Here is an 8,558-nt window from a genome sequence, read left to right on the forward strand (position 1 = left end):
ATATATATATATATATATATAAAAATCAATATTTGAAAAGTCAGAAAAAAAATTGTATGTTCAGTCTTTATGCTTCTTGTGAAATAGCTTATTGCAAATTACGCGAACTCTGTATTTATTAAAACAGCTTCGATCCGGTCAGTCTCGAATATTGTAAACGCTTTGGCATTCAGGGTTGTTGAAACTAAAACATAGTTTCATTGTATATTTTGGGGTAAAAATACTACTAAATACAAAGTCCTGTAGTTGTTGTTTTTTTTTGGGGGGGGGGGGATAATGTGGTCATAGTATTTCTCCCCATGGATAAGATAGCTTCATATTCCTCTTCCACGTTTTCAGCAGGTATGTTGCAGTTGCTTCCCATGTTATAGTTAACCTGAAATCCAAATACGCCATCAGTGTACAATTAGTTATATCCTATCTTTTGTAATCCGACTACGTAACGTCTTTAGCATATTAATGCGAATTAAAATTATCTAATAAGCACTGCATGCTTTCTCGTTGATGCTATCTTGAAGTCAAACTCTAAATATGTCTTCTTTTATTCTCTAGGACCTTTTATGTTCGCTATTTTTATATTGATATTCTAATTTAAATTGACTAACCATATTACAAATGCCTTAATAAAAACGTTTGTGATGTTAGGAAAACACGTAGGTTCAAAAAGTCAGTTTTAAAACCAAAATACAAAACCATATATCCCAACCACTTTTAAAAGGTCCATCTTTCGAAAGCGCTCGGGTATAGGGTTTTATATTTTTTCTCAATAAAAGCGTAATATCTATGATAAACATCACGTACATTTCTAGCAATATCTCTAATATCAATCATTCCTCACTTTATTTTCCCCACATATCCATAGTAGAAAATCCGATGTAGATAAACAATTTATCTCTAATGATAACACATTGACATTAGTTGAAAACCCACTATGCATAGTTTATTTTCAATAGCTAATTCAAATATTTTTCTGTTCACCTCTATTAATAAAACCTTGACATTAACTAAGTATTCGTATTCGATAGAGATAGTCCTTGTATCTCTATTCCAAATTATAAACAGACATCATATCCCTAGTAAAAAGATCTTAATGTTAACTGAATGCCTAGTAGAAACAAATCATTCCAAATATTTTTAACAAACAATGGTTAACTACGTATAGATTCATTATTTTCAATCATTCATCCCTCATCTTAAGCTTTACGTCCAATTCAATATCGGAGGTCATCACTTTGTATTAGCAGGTCATTATCAAAAGAAAGAATGAAGAAGGTAATAACTGTATTGCACATACCCTTCTAAAAATTAGTTAGTTCAGTTTAAAATAAATTTTCGTTTTCGAGAAGTATTTTAATAGCACCAGTTTTCATGATTGCATCTTGCAGAAACTGTCACGAGACATAAGCATATAAGTAGCTTGCTTAGAAATTAACTCTTACACCTGAATTTGCTCACGAGTACTCACGTGTTAGTGCTTTACAGTGTACAAAGAAAGGAGTTGTGAGTGAAGAGTTTTTCTAAATAGTGCCAAGAAAAACTGAACAAACCAAAGTGCAATAAAGATGTGAAACATGTTGAAGGTGTCTGAGCATTGTTATTTGTGTTGTTTTAATGTTCACTTAATTTCAAATAAAATATCAATCAATACTTAAATGTTTTTCTGGAACTTTATTTAAGTAAAATCTTTAAAATGTGTATACTTTTTCTCAATTCTTTTGTATTAAAATGCAATCTTTATATTTTTTTAAATGATTGGGGAATTTTTGAATATTTGAAATTCCTATATTTTTTGCCCACCCATCCACTCCTCCTCCTCTTCATCGGGAGGTCATTGTTAAGTTTGTGTACCTACAGTACCAAGTAGGCAACATTGAGGTTCAGTCCCAGGTATTAGGCAGAGTGGAGATTTGTACAGTTTTGCGCAAATTAAACGAATTTTTCGTCCACGATCTGACTTTTTTAGAAGAAAAAAATCACTATAACTTAAACCGACTTCCGTAATATAATTCAGTAATACGTCTTATGCTTTAGGAAGTGTTTTTTTTCTTTTGTAATTACGTAAATGCAAATAATTTCTATCAACAACGAAGTTTTAAAGGTTTTGACTACAATGATTGAAGATAATACTAAATTAACAACGAACAATTATTCAAAGTTAAACATTTTGTGAAAAATAACTGGAAACTGGTTTTGACTGCAATGTAGCATCGGTTGTTTGAGTAACAGATTTTATTTCATCCTTAACCCATTTACAACTTCAAGCAGTAATTGTTTTATAACAGTGTAAAATAACTTCTCCTCTGACAGAAAAACCTTCTTGTGACTTGTTCCATACAAATTATTAAATAAAGAAAATGGAAACGGTATATCTCTTCCAATTTCTTATACATATCACTATTGCCCCCCTCCCCAGTGGCACAGCGGAAAGTCTGAAGGCTTTGTTTGTTTGTAATTAAGCACAAAGCTACACAATGGGCTATCTGTGCTCTGCCCACTACGGGTATCAAAACCAGTATTCTAGCGTTGTAAGTCAGCAGTCTGAAGGCTTATAACGCTAAAACTTTGGTTTTGATATCCGTGGTGGGCACAGCACAGATAACACATTGTGTAGCTTTGTGCTTAACAACAAACAAACAAATTTATCAATATTCCAATTCACATTTTTCGAACGGGAGTGTGAACATAACCTATAAAATTTCTCCAAGTCATTCATTCTGGTCTAATATGTTACATTCATAGCAACAGTCCAATAATCTTAATATACGGCCGTACGTAAAGACAGTTATATTAAATCTACGAGGTAACGAGGTTGTACGAGAAGAAGTGACATGTTTGTTGTTGTACGCAAAGTTTAGCAGCATGTTGACCACGAGTTTCAGGACTATCACAAAAGGTCCACTATCGGTGTCATCAATTCTAGCAAAACAATCATATTATCATATTTTAGAATAACAAAAAAAATTATCTTTTATTTTTGCAACGAAGAAACTGACTTTGAATAACATTCTTCAACGTACTTTTAAAAAATACGACTAAGTTTATTGTTGTTTGTTTTTTCAGTTGAAGTTTAAGTTATTTATTTAGTACATTACTGGGGCAATGACTTCCCTTTTCTTGGAGATATTTTTTGAAAAAGATAGTTTATTGATCATCTGGTTTTAACACATAGGTTGAATGAACAACTACCGATATTTCTATAATAAGTAAAACTAGAAGACCGATATAATTATTTTTCACCTTTGTAAAGACAGCTTTCCATTAACTAACTTTTCGATTGAACAAGTGCTGACCAGTTTCGTGCTTATATCGTATCATATTGTTATCTTTGACATAATGGTCGATTTGCTGAATTGCCTAAAGTCAAACTAATTACAAAGATAATTAGAAATTCTTTTGCTCTGGTCAAAAAGAACAAAACCTTAAATCTGCTTTTATAAAAAACATACTTTGAAATAGCCTTCAGTGTACTAGCATATCCTGTAATTTCAATTTAATATATTAAAGAAACCAAAGGAAACCACTACAGAGAAAAATAAAATCTACAGAGTTAACCTTCTTAAGTGCTTTATGTTGTTACTAGCTGGGGTACCCGTCCAACGGACGGGTATGTATGTATATAGTTAAGCGCAAAGCTACACAATGGGCTACCTGTGCTCTGCCCACAACGGGTATCGAAAAACGGTGTCTAACGTTGTAAGTCCACAGACATGCCACTGGAGGGTCCGTTGGACGGGTGAAATAAAAACTCGTTTATAACAAAGAATAGGAAATTGTGTTCCATTTTTTTCCTAGCATAATAAACATTAAAAATGCAAAAAATACGTAAAGGTACCAATACTAAAAAGAAAGACATACTGTTTTCATGTCCTTCCTCATGTTATCCTGTATCACTATGTCAAGTTTGGTGCTCATTGATCAAGAAATGTGGAAACGTATAAGAAACAGATACACACACACACACATATTGACGTTTATTTATATCGACAATGTTTCCTGTTTTTCACTGTGTTAGTTTTATAAAATTTCTTTTCATTTTTCATTAGAAAACAATTATATAAGTTATTAAAAAGAATAAAAGCGATTCAGAAAATGTGTTATTGGGAAAAAACATAGCTTATTAGATAAATAATAGATAAATAGTGTCTTTTTAGATAAATAAGAAAGCCTAATCAATTTTAAAATAGCATATATTTTAAATGCAGTGTATCCATCCATCGGATTATTGACTAACATATGAAAAAAATAATATTGGTTATGTCTTTCTAGAGGTCGTTGAAGTTTACTGAATTTGGTTGGTTTTCGCGTAAAGCGACACAGTACCATATCTGTGCTCTATCCACGTGGGAACTCGAACTTCGGATTTTAACACTGTATGTCCGTGAACCTACCACCTGGTGACAATTCATTGAGTAGATAATTGGGATGCATAAACAATTTTTGCAAGGAATGATGAAACATCCAGGCCCAGACTGAATTCTTCTGTCAATTTTGTTTCTGTCTCTAAGATATGAAAAACCTACATACTTTATTTATATACATATTATTTGACTTCGTATGAACCTAACGTTTGTAAGTAAATGACAATTATCATCAAAGTTCTCGTATTATATGTTAATCGACAATCATACTTCCAGCATAATAAAGTCAGCAGAAATTAATATGTAAAGATCTAAAAGGAGAAACAAAATTATTGTAAAACTTTCTTTTACTGTGTAGTCTAATAGTTACAGTTTAAACCGTCACTTATAATGCATACATATAAATAGCGTTTCATAGAATCTATTGTATCTGACTGATGAGTTCTGGAACTGAACAAAAAGCTTACTGAACAGTGACTCGTGTGAGATAGAAAACAGATCTGAAATGCTATTTCTTACACACCTCTGATGGACAAATTAACAGGAATGGAGAAAAAAAACTATCAGTTAACTTGTTTTTATAAAATTCATGTCGCCTAATAATATCTTTTTAGACATTTTGTGTCATAAAACAATCAAAAACGTAATTTGACAGAGCTCCACTTGCCAAACTAAGAAAACAGAAAAGTATAGATTATCTATGTAACTAATACGTTTGTGCTTGTCTATCCGGAACTTTTCTCTCAAATTTCTCGATCAAACGCTACAAATCGCATATCGTTAGAAAGGCCTTTGTCCGAGGAGTCCGGATTGCATATTGACTTTTCCATTCAGAATTACCTTACTTGCTTTTTCCTTAGTAAAAGCTTTAATGCAACGAATATGCTACACGATGACACAATGTCGTTTTCATCAAATAACGACTGGCTTCGATTTCAACTTTAGTTTTTTATTTGCAAAGTATTTCACACAAACAACCCTTACCCCGAGAACTTTGATAATAGTTTTCATTTACTTACGAACATTAGGTTCAAAATCATATGCTTATCAATTTGTGAGCACGCATTCAGGCGTTTCTGCATGTTCATGCTCATTTGACATTTTAGAACATCCTCACATGTATGTGCATTCGGATACATATACAGGTTTTTACCAATAAACGCGGAGAACTAATTATGGTATGCGTCTAATTTGTGGGTTTTCTAATTACTTATTATCATACATCAATCCTCAAAAACGTTGTTGAACTCTCCCGCAGAAGATGTCGTTATAGAACTACATAGTTCAGTATACTATGTGGTCGCTAAAGCGAGATCAACTGCGTAAAGATTTAAGAATACGTAAAGTCTATGTCTTCCCTGTTTTGATTAATGTAATGACCAGTGATGTGGGTAGCGCATGCACTGTTAGAGAGATTACACTATTGTACGTTTTGTATATAGTCGTTATGCCCTCTCAATAAACAAATAACAACAATATTTTATTTTAGGTCTTCTGGATAATGAGCTATTTCCGATATCAAAGAATAGTGTTGCCTTGCTTCATATGCACTCGTCAACTTTTACTTGTGTTAGAAATAAATAAATGTTTATTTGCACTTTATTTTACGCTGTGTCTGGTCTGAAATTCAAATATAAATCCGCATATCATTTACCACCGTTCCTTATATTTTTGGCTATCAGTTATCCTTCTTACCTATAAAGTAATTAGTATACTCAAGCATTACCACAAGTGGAGCAAATGTGTATACCGTATTGCCCCTAATTAATGTCTGCAAAGGAGGGAGCTAATTATGGTATTTGTGCAATTCTGGATACTATTTATCACATGTGATTTGCAAATTTCAATGCTAATAAGTGTGTTTGTTTGCTTTCTTCTCTTTTTTTTTTTTTTCAAATCAAAACTGCTGTAATAAAAGTGGATTATACGTTGAATTACTATTGATGTCAAACACTAGGCATGCTTTATAAAAAATACCGTGCAGGCGTTAATTAGGGAGAATACGGTAATTTGAAAATCTTTTTTTTAAAGATAGATACTCAAATTCAATATAAGTAAAATAGGGTTCTTGTTTCACGCGAGAACAAAATTTTTAACGTGTGTGTTTGCCAAACCTTTTGAAAACTGATGACCTCCATGTGGTTTTACAGCATACACTACATTCATCGGGCGTGATGGTCATAGTTTTATATTGTATGTTCTTGTCGTCGTATTTTTTAAACTGAAACTAAAGCCTTTAAAACCCCTCATGGAGAGATAAAGCTTTATGAATATAGAATTGGATTACGTAGCAAGCGTGTCACGTGCTTCTAAGACGGCTCAATCTCATGTCACGATTCCTCTTTTAAGCCCTTGGGAATGGTTGCATGTATTAATTCCGTTACCATAGTAACCAATACCAAGTGCGAGTTAGTCATCTAGAGAATATATTTAGTTCGACTAGTCAAAATGTTTGGTCGTAAAATCCGTTGTATGAACAACAAGAGAGCGAGAATTTTTGCTCAACAAAAATTTTAATGTAACATATACCTATATATTTAACTTCTTTCGTTGTTGTTATGGGCGTGGTTTAAAAAAAAAAGTAAAATTTGTAAGAAAAAATATATTTTGGATCATTCGTTTCTCTCGATGAGGTAAATGCTCAATTGTAATTACTGAAATTTAGACCTCAGATTTGGAACAGGGGATAACATTAAAGTAACAATAAAATTTAAAACTTGGGGGGAGGAGAGATTATACAGAAAACTTTCTTCGATGAATATATCTATCTAGTATAACTCATTACTTTGCTACCACTTTCACTACAGATACTATATATTGACCATATTATATATTATGTGTCGTTTGTTTTGTTTTTTCAATTACGTTTCGTAACTAAGCTTAAAATAATCTTGCCTTTAATAAATATTATACAATTTCCTTATCTGGTTTTACCCTCTTTTTGAACCTTCAATTCAACTTACTGTCCCCTTTAATATTTAATATAATCACCTATTGTTTTATAACAAATAGTTTTACCAAAATAAGGGTGGCAAATTGTAATAATCGTATGTTGACATGTTTTATCTACAATACGTCAATTATTTTAAATGTTTGCACGATACAAGATGGCAAAAAAATACACTTAAAATCTATACATGGTATTAAAAACCGCATTCGTTGAAATACAGTAAATTACTTATTATACGTTTTCACCTCTCTATATGCAGGGTGCCAGACACTTCTCTCAAAAAAACCTCTACTGATCAATAACAAATCAACCCATTTTCAGCCGTTTTCCACAATTTTCCCCCATCAACTTGTGTATGATGTATTGTTCTAGAATGAGAATAAAAAGATTATTATAACTTTTATGGTGTGTACGCTTTTTTACAAGCAAGCGAAGAATGATTACTATCATACTTATCATAGAATATTAGAATTAGGCCTAATACATTTTATACACTACATTCTTAATCCAGTCCCTTAGGGATTTTCGTGAATTAAAAAGAGTGTATAATAATAGTATTCCAACCACACTATATTTGTCATATCCATTGCCGACAGCGTGTTTCGCTCAATCCAGACTGGATTAAGAATGTAGTGCATAAAATTGTAATACACCTAATACTGGTGTATTATGACAAGTATAATTATTATATCTTAGGTATTCTTTACATGGATATAAAATATAAGTGAATAACTAAAATTATGATGTAAAATTGATGGATACATTTACAAGAATTTAGACACACAATAACCAAAAACAATAAGACGAAAGTAAGTAGTTTTATTAAATAAATAAAAAGATAATTTACGAAAATCCATAACCTAAAATTCTATACAGATACTATAGTAAATTATTAATATTTTAAGCACAAACTAATTATGTAGAAAGTGTGCACCCAATTTCACGCATTCAGGTTAAGTATTTTAAATATGAGAAAAAACAAACAGGGGTGACTCGATATCATTCATGCGGACCTGATAGTGTCAATATACTTCAAATATGGAATTTATGGTTGAAAGTGAAGCCTGTGCTATTGGCTACAGTGCACCATTCTTTGTTAAAAAGTAGGTTTAATGATTAAAATATATTTATGAATCTAATTACAGAGAACATAACATTTCCTATTTTTATCTGAAGCCCCCCCCCCATTTAAAAAGTAATTACCCCCTTACATTCTCCCAAGAAACTTTTTCCCCTATTTTCTTCCACTC

This window comes from Limulus polyphemus, unplaced genomic scaffold (assembly GCF_000517525.1).
Source record: "Limulus polyphemus unplaced genomic scaffold, Limulus_polyphemus-2.1.2 Scaffold120, whole genome shotgun sequence".
Classification (NCBI taxonomy): Eukaryota; Metazoa; Arthropoda; class Merostomata; order Xiphosura; family Limulidae; genus Limulus; species Limulus polyphemus.